The following is a 26,653-nucleotide window of genomic DNA, read 5'->3' on the forward strand; positions in this document are numbered from 1 at the left end:
GTTGTGATATCCGGAACCAACTAGGTGCCTTCCAACAAATCGAACCCAAAAATCACACTACGAATGCATCAACTACCCAATCAAATACAAGTGCACAACTAAAATTGCAACCTGATCCTTACCTTCATCCAGTAATTCACTGGAATAGAGAACTGAGGATTTAGGGCACGAGAGAACACCAACGTTGCTGGAGGGTGTCTGCTGATCTGCGGCGGCAGTAGCCGTGGCAAGGGGGAAATAACTAGGGCACAGGCTACTCCGGTCCAGAGAGAGAGCAGTGGCGTCGGTAGAGAGATTCGGCCGTCGGCGGCGGTGGCACCGGAATCTCCACAGCGGGGGAAACAGAGGAAGAATCGGCGCTGTCGAAAATGGCTAAAGCACAGCGAAGGATCGGCTGGGAAAACTCAGTGGCTGGCTCAGAGGAATCGGTCACTCGGCGCAAGAGAAGAGATGATCGGTATGAAGCGTGGTCGGCGACCCAGCAGATTAGGGTTGGCGTCGCGCGAGGGAGATGAGAGGAAGAAGATGATATGGTGGCCGGAGAATGGCTCGGCTCCGGTTGGAGTGGCGGCAGAGAAGTAGAAGGGCACAGAGGCGGTCGGCGGTGTGCTCGACTAGGGCAGAGGTTGGGTCGCCGGCATCGGCAGACAGTGGTGGTCAGCTTCACCGAGACAAGGAGGAGATGAAAAGGGGGGAACCGTCGTGACCGACGGTTAGGGCATGGAGGAGAATCGGCGGCGTCGGGGAGAAGAAGAGAAGAGGGCAGCGGTTTTTGGCGAGGAAGAGAAATAAGGAAAAGAAATTAGAATAAGTAAAAAGGAATTATAAAAGAAACAATTCCTCGCTTAATTGGGTAGCCTAAATAGGCTTTTCTCCGGGCCCCGTTTTCATCCCCGTGAACTCGTCCATACAAACTCCGAAAAATTCCCGAAAAATGTCCAAAAATTCCGGAAAATTCCCTTATTAATATTCGCCTATTTCCGGTATTTTACATTCTCCCCCACTAATAAAAATTTGGTCCCCAAATTTCAGTATCTACCATCAGCAAGTACTAATAACAGATAATAATAATAAATGTTGAACGGTAAATAAACTCACATACCTCAAGTGAAAAGATGGGGATATCGAGCTCGGATCGTATCCTCGAGCTCCCAAGTAGCCTTCTCGTCCGAATGATACTGCCATCCGACTTTAACCAAGGATGGTCTTGTTCCAATGGACGCTCTTCCGGCCGAGAATCTGGAACCTCCTCATGTAATGTCAGCCGAATCGCTGGAATATCACGTGTGCCGGATCAAGCACGTATCTCCTCGGCATCGATACGTGAAATACATCGTGAGCGCGGCGGGGACGGTGGTAGTGCAATCGGTGGCTCGCTCCGATCCTCTCCGAGATCTCGAAAGGACCGATGTATCGCGGGCTAGCTTACCTCAGGGCCAAATCTCTTCACCCGTGGGTGAAACTCGTAAAATACATGGTCGCCAACAGAGAACTCTGCGTCTCGTCGGCGTAACTCTTACGGCGGTCCTGCCTCTGCCATCCTCCGTCGATAGACGGACCAACTCTGCGTCTGCTGAACTCTCGAGGTCCCAACAATCGAGCCTCTCAACCTCATCCCAAAGGACGGGTGTCCCAAGGTCTACCATACAACGCCTCAAGCGGTGCCATCGGATGGCCGAATGGAAGTTGTTGTGGCAACTCTACCAACGGCGGATGGTCCTCCCAATGCCTCAAATCCATAACATACGACCTCGGCAGTCCTCTAAAGTCGAATTATCGCCCATCCGTCATGCTGGATGGAAACATCTTGAATCGGAGTGCCCAAGGCTGCTGCAGACTACGCGAAGCGAGGCGTGAACCGTGGATCTCTATCGAAATAATACTCGATGGAACACCGTAGTCGATACGATCTCGACAATACGGACCGATCGATCCAAGGATCGGTCCTCGAATCGCTAAGAATGCGCGATTTGGTTAATCGATCAATGATTACCCAAATCGCGTCGCCTCGTCGTGTCCTCGGCAACCCTACCACAAAGTCCATGGTAATGATCCCACTTCCACTCGGTGAATAGGAATCCGTGAAGTAATCCTGCGGTCTCTAGTGTTCACCTTCACTGGCGGCGACATAAGACATCTAGCTACGAAATCGCGATGTCTTTCTTCATACCGCTCCACCAATAGGGAACGTCTCAAGTCTCGATACATACGGGTCCCTTTGGATGGATCGCAAATCGAGAACGATGTGCCTCCTGAAGTAGCTCCTGTAAGAAATGAGGTACGCATAATCTGCCTCGGAAGAATATAATACCCTCCTCGTCTCGTGTAAATTCTGTGCCTGGTTATCGATTGCTAATAAACCGCAAATGCCGATCACTAGCTGTGCCTCTCGGATCCTCGTCACGATCGGCGGTGACGACCATGGTAACAAGAATACCGCCTGGGTCCCTCCTCAAGATCTAACTCAGAAACTCGAATCAAGTCGTAAGTCGGTGCAAGCTAAAGTCCTCTGGACTTCCGGCTCATCTGCAACCACATTAGCTTTCCCGGGTGGTAGCTAATGGTACAATCGTAGTCCTTCAGAACTCCATCCATCTCCTCGGTCGGAGATTAAGCTCCTTCTGAGATGTATTTGAGACTCTTATGATCGGTGAGAATCTCAAATGTGATACCATATAAATGATGACGCCAAAGCTTCAGAGCAAAGATGATGGCGGCTAACTCCAAGTCATGAACTGGGTAGTTCTTCTCATGCTCCTTCAGTTGACGAGAAGCATAAGAGACTACTGCCGTCGCGTGAGCGACACCCAAACCCACGTAGAGGCGTCGGTGTAAAGTACAATCCATCCTCTCCGGAAGGTAAAACCCCTGAGCCGACACTAATCTCCGCTCACAGGCGGTCTCGCAATCCTCGGACCGTATGAACTTCACGCCTTCCGTAAGGCGTGTCATGGCGTAATCGAGAAGCCCTCGACAAAACGTCGATAATATCCGCTAATCGAGCTGCGGATCTCGAATCGACTTGGTGCTCCCAACCGGTGACCTCGATCTTCGAGGATCAATGAAATACCTCTGCTAGAAACCACGTGTCCGAAACCCAAGTGAGGATAGCGAATGCACTTCTGAACTTGGCGTCTCGGTGATGTCGTCGAAGAATCTCAAGAGGCGTCGAAGATCGCGTACTCCTCCTCGGAGCGAGAGTAGACCGATATGTCATCAATGAAAGCGATAACAAACCGATCCGGATACTCCGAAAGACGCGGTTCATCAAAGCTGGAGTATTGGTAAGCCCAAATGGCATTACCAAAACTTCATAACGAGTATCCGTGCGGAAAGGCATCTTCGGATATCGAATCTCGACTCTCAATCGATGATATCCGGATCGCGGATCAATCTTAGAATACACTGATGTACTCTGAGCTGATCAAACAAATCCTCAATCCGTGGTAATGGATATTTATTTCTGACGCTGCCTGTAGTCAATACACAACCTCATCGTACCATCCTTTTCTTAACAAACAGAACTGGAGAACCCTATGGTGAAACACTAAGAGTTGAACCTTCAACTCGTTCAACTCTTTTGGTGCCATACGATACGGAGCTTTCGATGCGGTTTCCGGAATCAACTCAATAGCGAACTCCACCGCCTTCGGGAGGCAAACCGACTCCTGCGGAAATACATCGGGTATTCCGGACACAGAACGTCGGAGGCTGCGAACTACTCATCCTCGTCGATCAACGACAACAAAACCAGCGGTAGTGAGATAGCGGCTTTTGCTGAATCGCGAAATAATTGAGATACCGTCGTCTCGATGCCGGTGAAACTCCACGAGGGTTGGTTCGGAGGCTGGAAGGTGACCACCCTCGTCTAGCGATCAGCGGTAGCATGATATACTGATAGCGATCCATACCAAGAATGATATCAAACTCGACCATCTCCAATACTAAAAGATCTACCATAAGTATCGTAAAGTCTGGCAACCCACGATCTCTGGGTGGCGTCAAAGTATCACCGGTGGCGGGATCGCCGACCTAACAAGATGGGTAATCTACCAATCTCCGCATAAAAGTACGGATATAAAAGAACGAACTACCGGATGTCGAAAATATCGGTGGAGAATCGTAAATGGAAATCATACGCGGAAAACGGATCCGTCGGCTCGCGCATCCTCCCGGTAATCGCGTGAACAGCGGAGGAGGAGGTAACGTTGAGGCGGTCTTTGGATAATGAGCCGAGAAGACCGAGAGGATGGTGGCGTCGCGGGGTCGAGTCTGCATGCGCCCGAGTCGGATAATAAGATCACGGAACAAAACTACGGGTGCTCTGAGTACTCCCACGTCGCCAAATGCCTGCAGAGGAGCTGCTCCGTGAGGTGTGAATCTCCGCCCTCCTCGCCGAGACACCGATCGACTAGTCCCCTCTGCTCGACCCTCAGGAGGCCGTGTCGAGCCTTGGTGATCTCAGGCTTTGGTGCCCGAATAAAAGCAAACCGATCTTGTGAGTGATGTGGTCTCGAACCACATCGAAAACACCGAGTATCACCGGAAGGTGGTCACGGCTCGCTAAGAAACCGGAGCGTCAAGAAGACGATTGAGGGCTACGAGACGCCCTGAGTACCGACGATCGCCTCGAGGCTGTCACATCGTTCTTGGACCTGCAAGTCGACCAGATGCTTTTTCCTGTCCGGATATCTTGTCTGCCGAGCTAACTCTATCATCAAAGCTCGATTGATGCATCGAGTAAGATGTAACCCTAATCCGTGGTATACGCAGATAACCATCGATAAAATTCGTCCTCCGCATGACTAACTCGACAAAACCGAGCCAACCGGAGGAATTCAGATTATACGGTCATCGAGCGATTATTACGCCTCGGACTCATAAAATCCGAGCCATCCGACAGATGGAAGAAACGGCTCAAAAGCCTCTCGAACACAGTCCACGCTCTGCAATAATAAAGTAACTCACGGGCATTAATCCCGTAAATGATAACCACTGCTTTCTCCCACTCGGAGCAAGCCGTATAGAAGAAAGTCCATAGTCTCTATCCATGACAGAGCCATACTCGGATCGAGATCTCCGCGGAAAAGAGTGAAACGAGTCTTCATCGACTCGGCCGGGAATCCTAGCTCAATGACAATATCGATATGTCGGGAAACACCTGGAGCCGATACTGTGGTACCGCTGGAATAAACCGAGGAGGAACTCCGTCTTCTTTGATATATCGGAGCATAAGCCGTGTGGTAATCTTGGGAACAAAGTGGTGGCAGGTGGAGGTACGGTAGGTAATGGAACCGGATATGGTGCCATGAGCACAAAGCACCGTATAGGATCGTAGATCCAGTGGTGGTGGCCGAATACGTCGTGGAGCAAATGTCGGGTACACCAATGGTACTCCTGATGGTATAAGGTAGGAGTGGATACCGTCGGTGTGTCCAAAGTAGGTATCTCTACAGGAGCTATCGGGATTTGAGAGCCCGATGCTCCCGCTGCATCCTGAGTCTGTCCCTGACTGACAGGATCCCGTGGTCCTCGCACGTGGTCGACCAGCACCACGTCTCGCAGCAATACGAGTAGATCGTCTCATATATGTTAAATTAAATTACGGATATCAATACCAATATAACCAACATAAAATAACAACATACCTATTTTGCGGAGATGTTTCCGGTCCCATTTGACCTCAAAATTCGAGCGTATATATCGAATAAATAACCAAAGCAATCCGAAACATAACCATATCGAAAATCCGATAATGCCGGTTTGACTCGCAAACCGCTAACCCAAATATCCGAATACCAACAACCAGATCCGATAAATCTCGAACACCAAAAGGTGTATCATAACCCGCTCGATGCAAATAAGTTGTATCGGATAAATTCGAAAATCCAAAATCGAAACAAAAGATCGTAAAAGCTCGCTCGATACCACTAAATTCACGCCCGGAGGAGTCCTCGTCAAGAAATTTGATCTCTGTCTGACGATCGAAACTTTCTACATAAATACCTGGAATAATAACAGTAAATAAAATCAATCACCACGCAGTTTATATAAGTATTCAGCCTCTGGCTGCCACAACCACGCAGTTAATAAAATAGTAAACAAAACAATAAAACTCTGACTCGAAATCCACCCTACTCCACTACACTCGTAAAGCTCAAAACCGACGAACCCACCTCTTCTGCCGTCCAGGCAGGCATATAGTAGAATAAAATCCAAATCATATCAAAGGTCCATCAAACGAAAGGATTCCATACAATATCCATATGAAAAATCCAAAACAAGACTAAAACAAAGTCTGATAGAGAATAAAAAAAAACTAAAATAAAATAACAACTCAACCCAGCAGAGGACTAGCACTACGTGCTGTGGGGACTAGCGACTGGAACTCCCTCCTGACAGCATCAACCTGAAAATAACAACAATGGAGGCGGGGTGAGTCCAACACTCAGCAGGTACAATTGATATGCAAAGTAAAGAAATAACACCTAGCACTAATCATGTCTCCTGATAAAGATAAAGGTAACTACAAACCAAGAAGACGGAGAGAATCAGCATTAACCGGACCGGTAAAGGACAAAGCAATCAGAAGGTATAGAAGACCGTATCAAGGTATCAAGCGATATGCGGCGTATAAGTGCAACAAACACAAACACAACAATAAATGTGCGATATGCGATGTCACGGTCGACTCACAACAATAGTGGGACCGGTGGGTAGGTGACCGTGCACTCAAAGAACACTACTCGATGGTGATCGGTGGGACGGGATCTTTGTCGAGTACATACGCATTCTACCCCAAATCATAAATGGGGAGCGCAATGCTCTCAATTCCCGGTACGGGAGGGATCTCTAACGTGCGTCACACTACCCGTGAGCGGACCAACGGAGCACGGAAGAGCGTCCAGCGGAGCACCGAACAGTGATGAAGCTGGCAAAGTGCTCGACAATAAAGGAGCAATCAATCACTCAGCATGCAATCATGCATGTCACTAAACATGGTAATATACTAACCCAATCTCTGGACATATCATAATGTGCACCAAAGCGAATGAATCATATCAAGGTATCTGATTCTATAAGGTATCAAACCTAGGTCCCGACATGGTAAAATATGGTTATATCACTACCCATGAGCATGTGGAATCAGGTACATATTCATACAAGATGTAAACAAACAATCAATCAACAGGTAGCATGTATTGGGCAGTGATTAACCGAAACAAGTAAGAAACACAATTAATGCATCTTGTTAATTTAATTACTAAGCATATCAAAGACAATAAGTCAAAAGTACCCGCCTCCAAATCGAAAAGTCCAAGTCTGACTCCGAGATACTCGTCTCGCGTCAAAGTCCTGTGTCAAACAATAAATCTTTTTATTTAGCTACATATCACATAAATAGCTAAATACAACCTCTAACTCTAGAATTTGGTAAAACCCTAATTCCTTTAACACAAACACTATCTGAAATAATTGAATCAAAACCATGATTCATAACATATATCAAATGTCCTACACCTTACCTTATTTCTCAGCCTTATTGATTTCTGGAACAATGGGGTGCTGCTGGTCAGAATTAAGCAGGGTCAGCAACAACTATTAATGTTGTGATATCCGGAACCAACTAGGTGCCTTCCAACAAATCGAACCCAAAAATCACACTACGAATGCATCAACTACCCAATCAAATACAAGTGCACAACTAAAATTGCAACCTGATCCTTACCTTCATCCAGTAATTCACTGGAATAGAGAACTGAGGATTTAGGGCACGAGAGAACACCAACGTTGCTGGAGGGTGTCTGCTGATCTGCGGCGGCAGTAGCCGTGGCAAGGGGGAAATAACTAGGGCACAGGCTACTCCGGTCCAGAGAGAGAGCAGTGGCGTCGGTAGAGAGATTCGGCCGTCGGCGGCGGTGGCACCGGAATCTCCACAGCTGGGGAAACAGAGGAAGAATCGGCGCTGTCGAAAATGGCTAAAGCACAGCGAAGGATCGGCTGGGAAAACTCAGTGGCTGGCTCAGAGGAATCGGTCACTCGGCGCAAGAGAAGAGATGATCGGTATGAAGCGTGGTCGGCGACCCAGCAGATTAGGGTTGGCGTCGCGCGAGGGAGATGAGAGGAAGAAGATGATATGGTGGCCGGAGAATGGCTCGGCTCCGGTTGGAGTGGCGGCAGAGAAGTAGAAGGGCACAGAGGCGGTCGGCGGTGTGCTCGACTAGGGCAGAGGTTGGGTCGCCGGCATCGGCAGACAGTGGTGGTCAGCTTCACCGAGACAAGGAGGAGATGAAAAGGGGGGAACCGTCGTGACCGACGGTTAGGGCATGGAGGAGAATCGGCGGCGTCGGGGAGAAGAAGAGAAGAGGGCAGCGGTTTTTGGCGAGGAAGAGAAATAAGGAAAAGAAATTAGAATAAGTAAAAAGGAATTATAAAAGAAACAATTCCTCGCTTAATTGGGTAGCCTAAATAGGCTTTTCTCCGGGCCCCGTTTTCATCCCCGTGAACTCGTCCATACGAACTCCGAAAAATTCCCGAAAAATGTCCAAAAATTCCGGAAAATTCCCTTATTAATATTCGCCTATTTCCGGTATTTTACAGTTAGAGAAGTCCAACAAGAGGTGGCAAAGTGAAAGTTCAACTAGTGTTATTGGAGTGAAGTCTTAACATGTCAAGGTTGGTTGGATGCTTGACAAGTGGAAGTCTCAACATGTCAAAACTAATTAGATGTTTAGAAAAGAAAACCCTAGAGACGTGACATCTTGGCATATAGAAGTCCTGTTAGCTCAAGGTTGGCTGGTAAGACGAGGAAGTTCTGGAGGCGAGGCCTCTTGGTAAGACAAGGAAGTCTTGCATGTGTCACCTCTTGGCTAGGAAGTCTAAGTGAGAAAAGCGTCTATAAGTTATGCATACTTGGATTTTGGGTGTGCTTTGACTTAGGTAATCATTCAACCATAGATTGTTTGATAGTTAATGGTTTAGTTGACTAATGATTGGATTTAATTGATTAGTATGTGAGTCGATTGGGTAGTTGATTTAGATTGGTTTGCTAGTGAATAAAATGTTTCTATTCAGTGCTGAGTTGACTGTGCAGTAGATTGGAGCAAGATTAGTTGGCCAGGTAATCAACAAACATTTTGATAGGAAGTTAGAAGAAGACCATTGATATGACATGAAGGCATGCGCCATGATGATTTACGTGATTAAGTAGGTCAGGGAACATGAGTAGCTCACTGAAGTATGTGTTGCGAGGCATATTAGTTGATTGGAATCAGATGGAGTCGGCTAATAAATCTGTTGCTAGATAGAAGCTTACGAGATTACAACAATGGTCAACTGAATATAGGATCAATCAATTAAATTGAACCAGAACATGTCGTTGACAGAACTTGAACACTATAAGGAAGCAAAGGGAGTTTGTGGAGGCTAATGAAATGCAACTTGAATTGCAGGGATGAAGCCTAAGTCATGAGTAAAGCTCCATAGTCGTATACTTTTTTTTTTCTTATTGTTTATTGTTTTAATTGTAAATTGATGGTCTTCTTGTTCTTATTGTAAGCAAAGAATTATAATAGGCTTCTTCGCTTCTGGAAGGATCTGAGAAGGATAAAATTTAGATGGATTCAAGTAGTGGCTCACTGACGAGTCATAGGCTATGGAATGAAAACTAAGGTTTTCAACTACGTTAAATAGAAATGTTAAATCTGCTTATTATTTTATTGTTTGTTTATGTATCCGCTACGTACGTGGCATCTAATTAAACGAGGATTTAAGAGATTGCAACTTTAGCTATTCACCCCCTCTAACCACTACGATCAATCTAACATCCTAATCTTCATGGCTGTTAATATTATATACATACCAACTGGTAGTATTGTATCATGCGTTCTGTGATTATTGAAACTTGCATAATCTGAGTATTGAAGCCTTTGAAGGGGAGCCTTTGGTAAAATTGTTACCGTATGATTTGGAGGTCATGAGTTTGAATCTTGAAACAACCTCTTGCAAAGAAGGGTAAGACTGTATAATAGACCCTTCCTAGGACCTTGCATTAACGGGAGCTTCATGTACCGGGCTGCCCTTTTGAGTATTGAAGCCTTTATTCATACCTCACTAGTGATTATTGTTACTGTTTTATAAAGCATGAACGATTTAAGTGCCAATTAAATTTCTTAGATTTTCTTTCTAAGCACAATAGAGGCAGAAAAAATAATAATGAAAATATACCATGAATAATTGATGAGAAGGGAATAACAAAAATCAAATAACAAAGGGTGTGCAAGATTTCAGATTTTGTTTGAAGGAAAAGTAATAGGCAGAAAAGAAAATTTTGACACAAAGTAGATCATGAGATGATTGATGAGGAGAAAAATTATCAAGTTAGCAAAAACCACACCATAAGATACGGTCCCTAGTTCTGAAACCTTTGTGAAGGAAAATTGTTTGATGCCTTGTCTTATATGGCATAGCCCTCTGTTTGAGAAATTTATTTTAAATAACACAACTAACTTCTAGTAGATTTTTATTTATAATTATATGATTTCTTGAAGTTTGGCTATACTGTGATGGTTTGCTTTGTCAGCCAAAGTAAGTTTTTGAGTACTTAGGTGAGAGGTACTTGCATATGCCGTTTGAGCATTCCCTTCCCTGGTTTTAGCATCTTTTTGATGTCTTGACATTGATTGTCATGTTTTTGGGTTAGTCAACATGTGTAATATATTAAACCTTATTACATCTCTATATGCTGGTTGGCCCCTAAAAATGTCTGCATATAGGGTTCTTAATAATTTATCTATCGTGATTTTATCAATGTTACATTTTGCATCCGAGATGGACGTATATTGTAGTATGTGGGTTTTTATCATTTACTCGTCATGCATTATTCTACTTTATGTTGAGAAGTCGGGACCAATATTACTTGTATATTTTCATTTGATGGTTGCTCTATAGCTAGTGTTTCCAATACATTATCATTTGATTTTTACAGGTAATTCTCCCCTTATCTTCCATGGAGTTGTTGAATTAGAAGGTCAATAAGGTCGACAGATCGAAGTAGCTTTATTTAGATCCTTATTGTTGCTCTACTACAAACTGGATCAAGGGATTTTATTGTTGGCTATGTTTCTTTCAAGGTGTTAATTTGGAACTCTTTGATAGCTTCAAGAACTTGTTGGCAAACTATTCTGACTGTTTTCAGCTTGTTTGTTAAGGAATTTGCTATGGTTTTACTTAAGAAATTTTCATGCAAGTGGTTATGATGATTTAATGTGACATGTTACCTTTATCAAATTTCATATTTGATGGCAATTTGTTGTTATTTGACCAAATATTTTATTTTTTCAGATTTTTTTCCTACTCAAACAGTTCGGCACAAGGAATCGCTAGATTTTTTTTTTTTTTTTTACTTTAATCTTATTGGTAGATGGTGGTCCTATTGTCTGGATGGAAGCTAAATCATAGGATATTTCGTTCAACAACAACAGCAGTGTATGTAAGGAGTTGAATCGATCTTAGGTACAATAGCATTTTTATATGAATCAACTGTACTTGTGGGGACAATCTTATTAATTTTATGACAGGATTACAAAGATATCTTTATAAAAAATGCTATTTTGCATACTTAGCACTCAAAATAACTAACTGATCCCTAGCATTTTTATTTCTTTCCCTCTCATCTCCGCCGCCCTTGGTATCAGAGCAAGATTTTATTTATGACGCTAGCTTAAACTACTAAGCTAAGGTATTCTCGGAAGAGCAATTTAGAGTAATTTTATATTTCTTTAAGCCAATCCTTACCTTACCTTCTAATTAACACAGCCAGGGTATAGAAAGATTTACTTCACATACTTTCGCTACTTCAAACTATTACAATTTCTCCCTTGAGTAGAGTTCAAGTGTTGCTTGATGTCTCTGCAAAGGGGTGAGCCCCTACAACAAAAATAACTTTTCGCAGTGCGCAAATTCGTTTTCCGTCATCAGCGTACTACCAGTTGAAAATCTTGAAATATTGGTGACTACCAATTTGCAAAAACATTTTGGGAAAGTTCTTGACACTACAGCAAAAATATATTCGCAGCGCGCAAATTCACTACTGCAGCGTGAATTGCATGCTGCACAATTAAAAGCTGATAAAATAATATTCGCAGCGTGCTTTGCGCGCTGCGAATATTATTATCCGTAGCATACATTGCGCACTGTGGAATATGTTTTCGACAGCGTGCAAATGAATGCTGTTAATATTCTAATCCGCAATGTGTAAATACACGCTGTTGATATCTTTATCTATATTAAAAAAGAAAATCTATTTCATCGATGAAATTAATAAACCAATTTTCACAACAAATTTAGTGCAAATCTAAGTCTAATCTACATACAAAATTAATAAAACTCATTGTTTTTTATTATACCAAAATAAAAGGTCTGAAGATCCAAATTAAAATATGAAATTTATAACAAACTAGCCAGTCCATATATAACAATGATTAAACTTTCAATCCACACAAATCAATAGAATATGTATCAATCACACAGTACTATAAATTTTGATAACCATGTGTCGTGCTTCCTATTACGTCATCACACAATACTATAAATTCTGTTGCACAGAAGCTCCAACTTTTAATGGTATGACTTCAAAGTCCATTCCACGCACTCTACCCGAGCTTCTTTGCCAAACACAAGGCTAATTGCATCATCAACAATATTAATTGTGTTTTAAGTGGACATTCTTGTATTTCTTTCTGTAAAAAAAAAAGATAATTTATGAGAAAACAACATCAAGATTTAATCTTCATATAAAATGATAACAAGGACATAAAAAAAATATTAGTAGCATTTAAAGATAAAGATGAAACATAATTGATCTGTGTAGATTTAAAGATAAAAATTAAAGCTTTACAGTTCCTGTAAATTTTTTGCTCTAACTACACGGTTGCTCATGAGTTGTAATTATTTCTTTGAAACCTTTGAAGTTTTTATCTATGTGCTTCTACTCGATTCATATTGCTAATCTTTGCAAGCCCGGTTTATTCTCAAACCTCTGGTTCAAATATACTCTAGTGCTCTTGAATATGGTGAATGGAACCTGTCATTGGTCTGAGGTATGCTTTGTTGACATGATTAGCTCAATGGATATGCCAGCTATAAGGAAAATATCATGCGAAGATATATGAACATTGCTTGGTAGCACATGATCTTCAACGTCAACTCCCAAAGTCAATTAAGAACATAAACATGGTGGAACAAAGTGTAATTCAAGCAATGATCAAGCTTTCCATGAAACTTACTGAGCCGATGTTTAGCCTTCTTTTCTACCAAAGTCTTGAGTGGGCAGATATGAAACTTGAAGAATGTGATTTGGTTAAAATTGAAAATTTGAACCAAAATATTTCCTTCTACTATTTGGTCAATGAGCTTTCGGCACATCAACGGTGGGTATTAATAGTGTGCTAACTATTTGTTGAATTGCAACATCGTGCTATACATGAAGATTTGCAATACTGCCTTGTGTTTGTTCTACATTATGCATTCTGGCATGGGATTGAGAATGGCGGTGGCTAGCGAAGGATCTTTTGGATTTCTATGCAATCGATATTTATTAGAATGGTAGAACCACAAACTAAAGATAGATTGAGAATACATGTCTAGCGACAAAAATGAACTCATTATCTACAACAAACTTAGAGAAACATTTCAAGAGTAATACCCAAAATATTGAAGTATTGAGAACATTGTTTACAATGAAGGTGTGAATAAATTGTTAGAATGGAAATATGAATACATGCCCAATTAGAGTTCAACTGTGCAGCATTTTGTTCATCCTAAAAAGAAATGATTCTCAAATAAAAGGAACCAAGAGATTTCTCGATAAAAGAAATACTAGTGACTAAATGGCAGGAAATAGTCTAATAAATACAATTTTCCTAATACATATAATCTATTAAAATCAAGACTTATTAATTAAATGAGGCAAGAATAATTAAATGATGGAATACATTACCAAAGACAACGCACAACTCCACATCCTATTCAGAAGAGGGCACTATCTTTTAGAAGAACAAAAATAAATTGTCTTAACCAATAATTGACTTAAAAGATTTATGTTAAAGGTCTGATATTACTAAAATCATAATAAAATCAATGAGACCATACACTACAAAAAATAAGACATTTTGGGACAAAATTAGGGACGAATTTTAAAAAAAAATTCATTGCAAAAATTTTAGGGACGAAAATTTTTTCGTCCCAAAATGGTTGTTGCAAATTTGGGAACGAATTTGGGGACGAATTTGACGACGAATAAAATTTTCGTCCCCAAATTCGTTGCAAAAAAGTATACAAATTAGCAACGAAAACTATTTTTGTTGCAAACTTAGGAACGAATTTGGGGACGAATTCACATAAATTTTTCGCCAAATTGTCTCTATTTTTGCAACAAATTTGGGGACGAATTCGGTGACAAATTATATTTTGTTGCCAAGTTTGTCCCTAATATTGGAACGAATTTGGGGACAAATTCGGTGACAAAATTTCTTTTGTTGCCATTTTTATTCCTAAGTTTGCAACGAATAATAAATTTGTTGCAAAATTGACAATGAATTTGGCAACAAAAACTTCCCAAATTCTTTGATAATCATAAGATAAATTTTCGTCCCAAAATTTGTTCCAAAATCTGGGACGAAATTTGGGACGAATTTTGGGACGAATTTTGTGATTCGTCCCAGAATCTGGGACGAATTTTGGGACGAATCCACAAAATTTGTCCCAGAATTCGTCGCAGATTTTTTGTTGCCATTTTTGTTCCTAAGTTTGCAACGAAAAATAAATTTGTTGCAAAATTGACAACGAATTTGGCAACAAAAACTTGCCAAATTTTTTTATAATCATATGATAAATTTTCGTCCCAAAATCTGGGACGAATTTTGGGACGAATTTGTAGATTCGTCCCAGAATTCGTCCCAGATTCTGGGACGAATTTTGGGACGAATTTTGTGGATTCGTCCCAAAATTCGTCCCAAAATCTGGGACGAAAATAATTTTGTCCCAAATTATGATAGAATTGGAACAACTCATTTTCGTTGCCAAATTCGTCCCTATATCAAATATTTTTTTCCAGATTCAATTTATTTCTGCAATACAATCCAAATACATAAAAATAATATGCATTCAACACATCCTAATTTAACATCAACACATCCTAATTTAACATTCAACACATCCTAATTTAAGATCAACACATCAACTCATAATTCAAGAAATATAAAGATTTCAACAAAGTTTACATACAAGATCCATCTTGTTCAACAAAGTTTACAAGTTCAACAACCCAAGTCCATCATCCATCTAACAACACTAAGAATACATAACTTTGATCCCCAACACATCAACCCAAGTCATATTCGTGTGCCACAAAATCTTTGATCCCCATAAAATCTCCTTTGCCTACATAACAACAAACAAATAAACTAGATTATGTGTAACAAGAAAGATTGTAAATATTATACGATATAGCCATGTAAAAAGAATAATTAAAAACAAAACATAAATGTGAAATTCCTTAAACATTCTAATAAAAACCCTAATTCTAATAAAAGTCATATTTACCAACGATATGAATCATCCATGTCATAGCAACGGTAAATAAAATTATAAGAATTATTTTGAAACTAAGTACATGTATCGTAACTATGATACAACCTAATATAATGGGCACATCATATAGAGAGAAAGAGAGAGAGATCTTGTCAAGTATGGTATTAGGGTTCAAATTTCTCACTTAGTTAACTTTATTTTTCATTTTAATTTGCTGAATTTATAGTTTTATCTTTGGTTGGTATTTAATGTAAACTAAAGGATGTTTAAAATAATTGTTCCTTTCATTGTGTTAACTAGTTGACAATTTCATATGAATAACTTTAGCACATTTTTAACAACTCTTTGCAAAATTTTAAAGTAGGAGGATGCATCGTTATCTAGTAAAGAATTTTAGAATAGTGTGATGTAATTCTAGATGAAATATAGAACTTTTATGTATCTATATAGTTTTGAGATTGTACATAGATCAAATTTAGAACTTTTATGCATCATTATCATTGAAGACAAAACAAGAAAGAGCAGCTTATCAAAAAGAAGGAACACAATTAAACAACTATTTAAAGCTAACTTTAACATAATTATTTAAAGTTAACTTTATATAATTAAACAACTATAACATAATTATTTAAAGCTAATTGTATATATAGATCAGTAAATGCATATTAATGAACTTAGGAATACCGAAAAGAAGTGAACAAATACAGCTGTCTTCAACTACAGTGAGATCACACCAAATTGAGACCTGCACAAACAACATTATAAAATCAGGACAAAAATAAAGTCAGAGTATTAGAGACTTCATTCATATTGCCTAGTTATGCTTTAATTTTGTTACTGGTGCACAACTAATAATCATATAGATTAGTCTACGTCAAAGATAAGTCATCTCATACATTGACAGTGGAACAGTGCAAGAAGACAACAGACTTAACCTACAAATGACAGAGTTGAAAAGTTAAAAAACCATTGATTAATGTGTAAAGCAGTAAACATGAGAAAAAAAATTCATCATACATTATTAAAATCATCAAAAATCATCACCGCCATCATCGTTATCATCATAGGCATCATCATCGTCGTCATTGGGAGGATTTTGACTTTGAGCGGAGCTCAACTGAAGGTGTTGTAGGGGATCGGACGCCGGCTTGAAGGGGGGTTGGATAGACGGCGCCCCCAAATACTCGCTTTCTACACTATTGTTAGTATGCGCAGCGGAAATCTAATACTAACTACAAATATGAATACAAAGAAAGCTTAAGACAAGAATAAGAAATGCAAACCAAGCTAACACGTTGTTTAACGTGGTTCGGAGATTAGGGCTCCTACTCCACGGCTGTCCGTAAGGTGGACGATCCCGATCCTTCGGTGGATTACTCCCCGGCAAACTCCGGCTAGCTCACGTAGCTCCTTGTAGGTGGAGAAACCTCACCACAACCCTCACAAGAACTCTTTTGACGCTAGGGCACAAGTAGACTACTAATAGAGATTAACCACCTCTATTTCGTCAACTCAAACCAAGCTCCCAAGCTTTGGTTTTATAGGCCACGGGTTGGAAAACCCCGCCTACCAGTCGACTGCTAAAACATGCAGTCGACTGCCCTAACAGAGACATTCTGATCGCTGCCATCGACTGCCCAAGTCGACTGCACCAGTCGACTGCTAAAACATGCAGTCGACTGCTACAGTACTGCTACAGTAGCGCTACAGTACTGCTACAGTAAAACCCTAAAAACTAGGATTTTACTCCGAGTACAATCTCTCGTGCACTCGTACCCTCACCCTTATGACTCACTTGATGCTTCCTTTGCAGCTTTGACCTTTTACCTTCAAGCCTACTTCCTTTGGCTCTCGTCCCTCGGATGCATTCAAGCCCGCGGCTCGTCCCCAATGCCATCCTTCGCGTATGACTCGAAGTCGCTTCCCTCGGCCCTTGTCCTCGCTGCCTTGTCCATGGTCCCTCAGATGCTCCATCCTTCACCAGACCCGAAGCCATCAACCCGAGTCACATGTGTATCCTGCAAACCTGCACAACTCAAATACACATATCAAATACAAGGGTGAACCTAACTTAAACCCTTTGCCCAAACACCAAAACACATGGTCGCACGGACCATTGGGATTGCTCCAACAGGTGTTTCATGATTAATTCTTGTTGTCGGCGCATATCTCTAATATCTTTCTCCAAATTAGCCCGTTCTAGGTCTCTTTGCACCCTTTCTTGGTCTCTTTGTGATATTATTTCCTTTAGATGGCTAACCTCATCGGTCAAGGTATTTATTTGGGTCGTAAGTGCTGATGTGGAGGAAGAAGTTCCAACTAATCTTTGGGTTCTACTCAAGGAACCCATCCCCAATATTCTTCCCCCTTTTGGTCCTCCACTGGCCTCTAACCATAAACTCAAATTATTGCCAACAGACTCCTCAGACCCCTGACTCTCGATACCAGCTTGTGAGCATGTTTGAGCTAGCTCGAGTTGATCATATTTTTCCTGTTTTGTAAAACACATACGATATTGATTAGATATAATAGAAACACATATAATATTAAGACAATAATGGTAGGTAACTAATTAAATTTAAACCATATATTAAGGTAAAATAAATATTACCTTGACTGCTTTTGCTCTCGCCCCACTCCATGTGTTATCTTTTTTTTTAAAAGTGCGAGTGAAAGTATCAATGAAAGAAGGCTCCTTCCCTGTCTCCTTGGTCTAAAAAAATATTATTTCAAATAATGAAATAATTTGATATATATTAAAAATTTATGAAAGAGTGAAACAATTACCATTCTCCGTCTATGCTCATCTATGTTAATGGAGCCTCCCGCATATATAGCACTTGAGTCACCAGAATTGTGAGATTGATTCATTCTATTAAGGTCACTCCTTTGTTTACTTTCCTCCGTTGCCCAAAATATAGTGATCCTCTCCCAATTTTCTTCAGTGATGAAATTTGGCTTTTTCCCCCGACTCTTTGCGTGGCTTAATACATGTCTAATGTGATCGCCACATTTCTTTTTAAATATTCTTCGTATCTCCATTTCATCATTCGGGTCCCAATTATTTAAGCGCTGAAATAGAAATTTATTTTATTATATAATCACTATAAAATTGAAGTAAACTCAAGAAAATATACTTTGAACTCGCTCCACCAAAGTTGTTTTGTGGCTGATGGAGTGCTTGAATATGTCAAAGAATCCCCTCCCCAATGGTTGTTCACAATTCTATTTATTTCTCGAACAACTTGTACCGGATTTTCAAAGCTACATTAAATTACAAAATAACGATGTTAAATAATTAAGAAAGGTCTAACAAATAAAATATTTTATAGTACTTACGAATCACCGATGGGGACTAAAGGAGCTCTATCATTCCTAAACTCAGCAAATGAGTTTCTTGCTGAGTCGGGAGGATCTGAGTGGACAGGTAACTGCTCTGGGTAAGGTACTTGTGGCGGCGAATATGAAACCGGTGCAGAAGGTACATGAGATGGACCCGGATGATGAAGGGGTGGCATAGGTACACTGGCAGGGGAATATGATGCCGGTGGAGAAGACACATGGGATGGGCCTGCCTGAGTAGGGGGTGGCATAGGTTCACTGGCAGGTGATGGATGTGTCTGGTCCTGTGGTCGCCGTCTACGTCCACCACGTCGAAATATATGCTGAAAATTTCAATAATTTAATAAAGTTAATTACAGATCTGATACAAAACAAAGGATAATTAAAAACTTACCATTTTTATGTAAATATTATGGAAAAGGGTGGAGGGGAAATTTATGAAATGTGACCTCTGATAAACTGTAGGAACAAATACAATGTGTTAACAGATAAAGTAAATCAAATTATAAAAGAGACAGTATATACAAAAAAATATGGAAAATTTCTTTAAATAAGCTAACAAAACTTACCCATCATCAAAAATCAAAGTCATCATTGTCATTATCATCCTCCTCCTCCTCTTCCTCTTCCTCCTCCTCTTCCTCTTCCTCTTCCTCCTCCTCCTACTCTTCCTCCTCCTCTCCTTCCTCCTCCTCCTCCTCCTCATCATCATCAATTTCACTTCTATCTACGTTGATTACTACACCGGTGGGATCTCGTAAAGTTGGAATAATATATTCCTCAGTCTGAAAGGTGTTTGAAACTTCCTCTTGTTGATATGTAATGTTTTCCCAACGTGCCTCAATTTTTTTTCGTGCTTTAGTTTTACAAACAGCCCACCAATCAATCTTATCGCATTTCAAACTCGGATATGAAGAATAGAATACTTGAATTGCTTGTTGTGCCAACACAAATGGTTCATATCTCTTATAAAATCTCTTATGATTTATTTCAACTAAATTATAATGTGGATGCACTTTCATCCCTCTAACAGGGTCAAACCAGCGACACATAAATAATATAACTTGCATTTGTGGTCCTGGGTATTCTACTTCTATAATTTCATCCAACAAACCATAAAAATCACTGCTTGCACCTCCTTCATTGGATGACGATACGCACACCCCACTATTCATGGTATTCTTGCCCATTCCATAGTCTTGAGTATGAAAATTATATCCATTTATGAAATATGCTGGCCAAGTGCATACGCATGAATTTGGACCCCATGACAGATGGATTAGCCATTCTTGCTCAAGGTGAGCTTGATTAGCTTGAACCTAAGGTCAAAACACAAATTGTTAAAAGTATGCATATGTATCAACAAAATATAGATTATTTACTTACATATGATTTAAACCATGCAGCAAATTCTTCTTCACAAAATCGATCGAACTCTTGTGTCGATAATTCAGAATATAAGTTGGTAAATATCCTACTCAAAAAAACATATTGTTACTCAAACAATTGAAAAAATAATAAAATAAAAATAAAAATATATACTTACTCGTAATATGATGATACTTCTGGACAATTTAGTAAAATATATGTTTGGGCTGCTCGCCATTCTTTACCAGTTAAGTATCTTTGTTTACATGGTCCACTTGGTCGACCAAGGTAGTTAAAAATTGAAAATGAGGTAACATTTGGATCAATAGGACCCTCATCATTTCTGCCCGCTCTTCGCCTTTTGCATTGAACATGAGATTCAAAATAATATGATGCAAAAGTGGTGACTTCCTCCACAATGTATGCATTAACAATAGAGGCTTCAACTCGTGCTTTATTTTTCACCTTTTTCTTCAAATGATATAAGAATCTGTTGAAGATATATAAAATTATATTAAATATATATATATATAAATGATCCAGGAGTAGAAGTATTTTTTTTTTTTGCATTCAAACAGTCGAATTATACAAATAAGACACTCTACCTTTCAAATGGATACATCCACCGAAAATGGACGGGTCCTCCAACTTTGGCCTCATATGGCAAGTGAATCAAAAGATGCTCCATGGAGTCAAAAAAAGAGGGTGGAAATATCCTTTCTAAATTGCACAAAATGATTGGAATATCTCTCTCTAACTTCTCCATGTGTGAACGTCTCAAAACTGTTGAGCAAATATGTAACAACCCACCCTTTTTTACTTCTACTCTCTAAGGGCGAATGTTACCTAACTACAACTCTCTATCTAGTGTCACTGACGCTATTATTAGAGTTAGTTGGATTTATCACGGTTCAGAGGAATTTCTACCGAAAAATTTCGACAGAGTCTCCCCTGTACCGGTGATCAAAACTATAATACACAAGATATATACGCAGCCACATGCGGCTGGGACACATTTTATTCACAACCACGCAGTAATAAATTCATACTATAACCAAAAGACTAGACTAGCAACCAGAACTAAACACAACTCCCAGAATAGGACATAAATAAGCTACAATACGAATCAAACTCAATCACAATCACATAAACTTCATAACAGTATTTAAAGAAAAGAACTAAAGCATAAACTCTAATCATTAGGTCCTGCAAGTTTGCTAGCACTCTTTGGATCTCTCCATAGTCGCAGTCATCACACACCTTCATCACCACCACCATCCTGTCGTCTCCCTTCATATCTTAGCTTTTTCTTTATCTGCAGTAGGAGGAAAGAAAATAGATCTATAAGCGAAACGCTTAGTAAGTACTAATCTATCTCGCAAAAACTCGAAGTGCATAAAAAGTAATGCAATAATACTGAAACTGAAATGCTAAAGCAAATCTGCATGTGCTCATGGTATACAGAAAATGAAACTGGATACTAAACATGCTCACTATCTAACAGGATAATAAGAAATTAACACTGTAAGCTTAGAATTAAAGAAACTAACTTTTTATTTAATCTAAGCATAAAACTTGTTTCAATTTCCTATATCCTTGTAACAGAAATTAATCTTTTAATTTCTATCTTTTACTTTCTTTTTCTTTTTCTTTTCTTCTTTGGGCCCAGGCTTAGTACCATCTTTGTTTTGCGCGCTCTCTAATAGTGACTGGGGTAGCGAGCCTCCAGCCCTATGAGGATAAAGACCTCGGTCTTACCAGGGCTAAGACCTCGGAATTGGTCACCTGGATTTGTTGAACGACAACCTCGGAAGTCGGGTACTAGCCTCTTACTTTAGTTTACTTGTTATCTCTTTTTAACTAGACCTTGGTCTTTTTTTTTTTTTTTCCTTTTTACTCAGTTTTCTCACAATCCTTTATTAGAGTTTATTGGAATCCTCTAGATATACCTAACAAGTGTAGGATTACAATTAACTAAGCATGCTATATAAAAACAATACAAGAGAAGCAAATCTAAACTCTCTCTAAGCATGTTATAAAACAAAGCAACAGAAAAGCAAATCTAAACTTTCTAAACATGCTGTAAAACAAAGGAAAAGAAAGCACATCTGAACTTACTAATCATGCTCTAGAATAGAGCAAAAGAAAACTAATTTGATCTTGCTAATCATGCTACAAAATGGAGCAAAAGAAACTAATTTGGACTTTCTAAACATGATGTAAAGTAGGGCAAAATAAACCAACTTGGACTTACTAAACATGCTGTAAAATAACTAAAGGCTGAATTGAAATGCTAAATCAAGGAATCTGGAACACATGTTAGAGTAGAACTAAAAGCTAACTAACACTGAAGCTAAAAACAAAGGAACTAGTCACCAACTAAAAGCTAGGGTTCGGATGGAAGCAAACCTAAGCACAACTGAAAATTTAAAAGGAACAAGTTGTCAACTGATGCTAGTGTTCGGATTAAGGAGGAGGATCAAAGTCCATTCACTTGCATAGCACTAAACCGAATCAAGGAGCAACTCCAGCAATAATAAGAAGGAACGATTCTAGCTATAACAAAAGAATCAATCCAGTACAGCATTTCCGAATGCAAAATACGGCTGCAAGTACAAGTAGGAAATATAAATCTGTACAGCATGCTTTAAATTCCAACATAAAGAATCTAACATCTCTAATAGGCAATTCATACAAATGGAATGGAAGGGAAACCTTGGCAATTCGGCTAGGTCCACAGAGCATGGAGAGAAAAGCCCTAACATATGATTTCACTCGGCACAGCAAAATCCGAAAGCAAGGAAACGAAATCCAAAGATTCGGAGCAACTCCTACCACAGGTGAGTAGTACTTACCCTTGATTGCTTGGACTTACAACCGAGAAGAGGAAATTTAGGGGTTCGGATGGAGCTTGAAGATCTCGGCCCCTTCTCGTCCGTGCGTTCACCTTGCCGAGAGAAGCTCGGATGTGTGCCGAACCCTCGGAGGAAGAAGCTCGCCGACCGCCGGAGTTAAGCCCTAAGCCAGCTTTCTTCGTTTCCGCCGAGAGAGAAGGCGCCGTCGCGAGGGAGAAGGAGAAGAAAGATTTCGGAGAAAATGTTGGGTTTTTGGAAAATCCAAAACCTAATTCCCTTTTATATATAAGGGTTTTATTCCAAACTATACTATATCCTTAATTCTCTCTATATAGGGTTAACAGAAATCTCCTAGCTTAGTTGGTCAGGCCAGTTTTGGCTTGGGTCAGTCTGACCCGAGGTCCCGGGTTCAAACCTCACTTCCAACGCTTTTTGCCTAAACTTCTTTGGTTTTGTAAAAATGCTAAACGACCTCCAAAAATTACGCAAAAATACTCTAAAAATTTCTAAAAATCTCTAGAATATTTTAAAAGCATTTTCAAATATCTTTATGGACATTTGAAACTCAGAATAGGGAAAATTGGGTCGTTACAAAATATCATGTAGGAAAATACTTAACTCCGTAATCGCTCCCCATACAAATTGTGGTAAGAGTTCCTTAAAAGAAATAGGAATCAGTCTTTGCATTATGATATGACAATCATGACTTTTCATACCGATTAACTTCCATTCTTTCATATCGACACATCTTCCAAGATTAGAGACATACCCATCTGGAAATTTCAAAGATTTCAACCATTCACATAGGACACGTCTTTGATCCTTATTTAATGTATAAATTGCCTTTGGCTTTGGTCCTCTACTATTTTCATCGACATCAAGAGTGGGTCTTTTACATATGAGTCGCATATCTTTTCTTGCATTGAGATTGTCTTTTGTTTTTCCAGTGATATCCATCACAGTATTTATCAGATTATCAAAAACATTCTTCTCAATATGCATTACATCGAGATTATGATGTATCAAATGACTAAACCAATACGGTAAATCCCAAAATATACTTCGTTTAGTCCATTTATGTGTACTCCCATATTCATATGTTGTACCATATGGTTGTTCAATAACAGAGGGAAAGTGATGCACTCTGTACCAAATATCTTGACCTGTCAATCTCAATGGTGGAAGTGTTCTTTCGATCCTATTTTTTGTGAATTCATCTTTATTCTTTCTGAACTTATGATTTGTGGGTAAGAATTGCCTATGACAATCAAAATAACTTGGTTTCTTTCCGTGTTTCAATCTGAATGACTTTGATCTCTCCATACATATTGGGCATCCCAAGATCCCAGCAGTACTCCAACCTGATAGCATACCATAAGCTGGAAAGTCATTTATGGTCCAAAGAAGAGCAGCCTTCAGTATAAACATCTGGTTAGAATAAACATCGTATGTAGGAACACCTTCATCCCATAGTTGTTTAAGTTCTGCTATCAGAGGTTGCATATAAATATCTATTAACTTCTTTGGATTTTGCGGACCTGGTACAACCAATGTTAAAAACATATAAGGTGTTTTCATGCACATCCCAGATGGAAGATTATACGGCGTTAAGATAACTGGCCAACAAGAATAATTTCTTCCTGATTTACCAAACGGAGCAAATCCATCAGCACAGAGACATAATCTAATATTTCCAGTCTCCTTTGCAAAATCTGGATATGTTCTATCAAAATTTTTCCATGCATCTGCATCTGATGGATGACACATTAAACCCTCTTCTGTTTGATGAGTTGCATGCCAAGTCATGTGTTCCGCAGTTGCCTTTGATGCATACAATCTTTGTAACCTAGGAGTTAAAGGTAAATAAAACAACTGGTTGTGTGCTTTACGTCGTTGTTGACTCCTTCTGGTTGTCTTATACCTATCTTGATTACAGAATTTACAAACCTCTACATCTGCATCATCTCCCCAATATAACATACAACCATCTCTGCAAACATCAATTCTTTCAACTGGAAGACCTAAATCTTTCACCAGTTTTTTCATACTGTAAAAATCAAGAGGCAAATTGTGATCACGTGGCAATGTATCGTCAAACGCTTGAACAATATCATTAAAACAATCTTGCGACATATTATGATCTGCCTTTATATTTAATAATCTGGATGTGAGAGATAATTTAGTCTGACTGTCACAACCGGAATATAATGGTTCATTTGCAGCACTCAATACTTCTTGAAATTTGTAATATATTTCATCCAGACCTGGTACATCAGGCTCCTCCAACGGCAATGTATTAGTGGCAAACATTTGTTCACTTGTTGGAGGAAAACTAGAACTTGTACCAAGCGTCTCGGGAATATAATTATGACAACTTGCATCAATTACCATCCTCTGATATGGATTGAATTGTTCATAATAACTCTGATCCCCACTAGCAGAGACTTGAAAATTCCGTCCATAATCCTCATCAGATATGAACGGTTCGCCATGACTTGTCTAATTATAATAATTCGGAGTAAAACCAAATCTACAAAGATGTTCTTCAACTTTATCGGTGGATAAAAATTTTCCATTGTGACATTTTCTACACGCGCACCTTATCTTCTTGCCATCCATATACATAATTTGAGTAGATGCAAAATTTAAAAATTGCCTCAGTCCAGTGATAAACTCAGGAGTTAACCCCTGACGATTAGGCAAATTTTTGTTATACATCCAACTTCGCTCATTTTGCATTTTACCTGAATTCAACTATTCAGTTAAACATTATTAAAAGTTACTATAGATAAATCTTATCATTGAAGACAAAACAAAAACAACAGCTAATAAAAAAGAAGGAACACAATTAATCAACTATAATATAATTAATTATTTAAAGCTAACTTTATATACAAATTATTAAATGCATAATAATGAACTTAAGAATACCGAAAAGAGGTCAACAAATACAGCTGCCTTCAACTACACTGAGATCACGCCAAAATAAGACCTGCACAAACAACATTATCAATTAAGACAATAAATTTCAAAAATTAACTTAAATTCAAGAAGGTGCATGCACGGCGGCAGCCATACGTCGTCCAGCCATCGCAAGCCAGCGGGCAGCCACACGCCGGCCAGGCAGCGGCCTGCCGGCGGCCAGACAATGACTGCCGGCAGCCAGACGGAGCCAGCCGTAGGCAAGGAAGGCCCTGCCAGAGGCCATGCAGGACCTGCCGGAGGCTAGGCAGGGCTTGGCAGCGGCGGCCAGGCAGCGGCGGCCAGGCAGCGCCTGCCGCCGCCGGCCATGCACGCGGCTGGCGGCGGCCAGGCAGCGCCTGCACGCAGGCAACCCACGCCGGCAAGCAGCCCCGCGACGCCGACAGAGAGAGATCAGAGAGCAGAGGGCTTACCAAACGAAAACCTTCCACCGCCGATCGTCGGAGATCACGCCGTCGCCGGTCGGAGATGCGGCCGAAATCCTGGAAATCGCAGCTGGAAAGGGGAACGGGGGA

At 40.1% G+C, this 26,653-nt stretch overlaps 1 protein-coding gene and 1 long non-coding RNA gene across 4 annotated transcripts in view; one reads left to right on the top strand and one right to left on the bottom strand.

Moving 5' to 3' along the window:
- The window catches only part of LOC122001369 (two-component response regulator ORR21-like), a 51,338-nt gene extending 40,066 nt beyond the window's left edge, over positions 1-11,272 (top strand). For all 3 annotated transcript variants that reach the window (XM_042556083.1, XM_042556084.1, XM_042556082.1), the window contains one exon: positions 10,988-11,272. The gene's annotated coding sequence lies outside the window, so the exon portion shown is untranslated. The remainder of the gene's footprint in view (positions 1-10,987) is intronic.
- A 3,973-nt stretch (positions 11,273-15,245) lies between these two features.
- On the bottom strand, positions 15,246-16,335 carry LOC122000094. The gene is made up of 2 exons (XR_006116940.1): positions 16,276-16,335; positions 15,246-15,441 (listed from the first exon to the last, which is right to left on the bottom strand). It is a non-coding gene; the product is annotated as an uncharacterized LOC122000094 (long non-coding RNA).
- Between the last annotated feature and the right edge of the window lie 10,318 nt (positions 16,336-26,653).

This window comes from Zingiber officinale, chromosome 7A (genome assembly GCF_018446385.1).
Source record: "Zingiber officinale cultivar Zhangliang chromosome 7A, Zo_v1.1, whole genome shotgun sequence".
Lineage (NCBI taxonomy): Eukaryota > Viridiplantae > Streptophyta > Magnoliopsida > Zingiberales > Zingiberaceae > Zingiber > Zingiber officinale.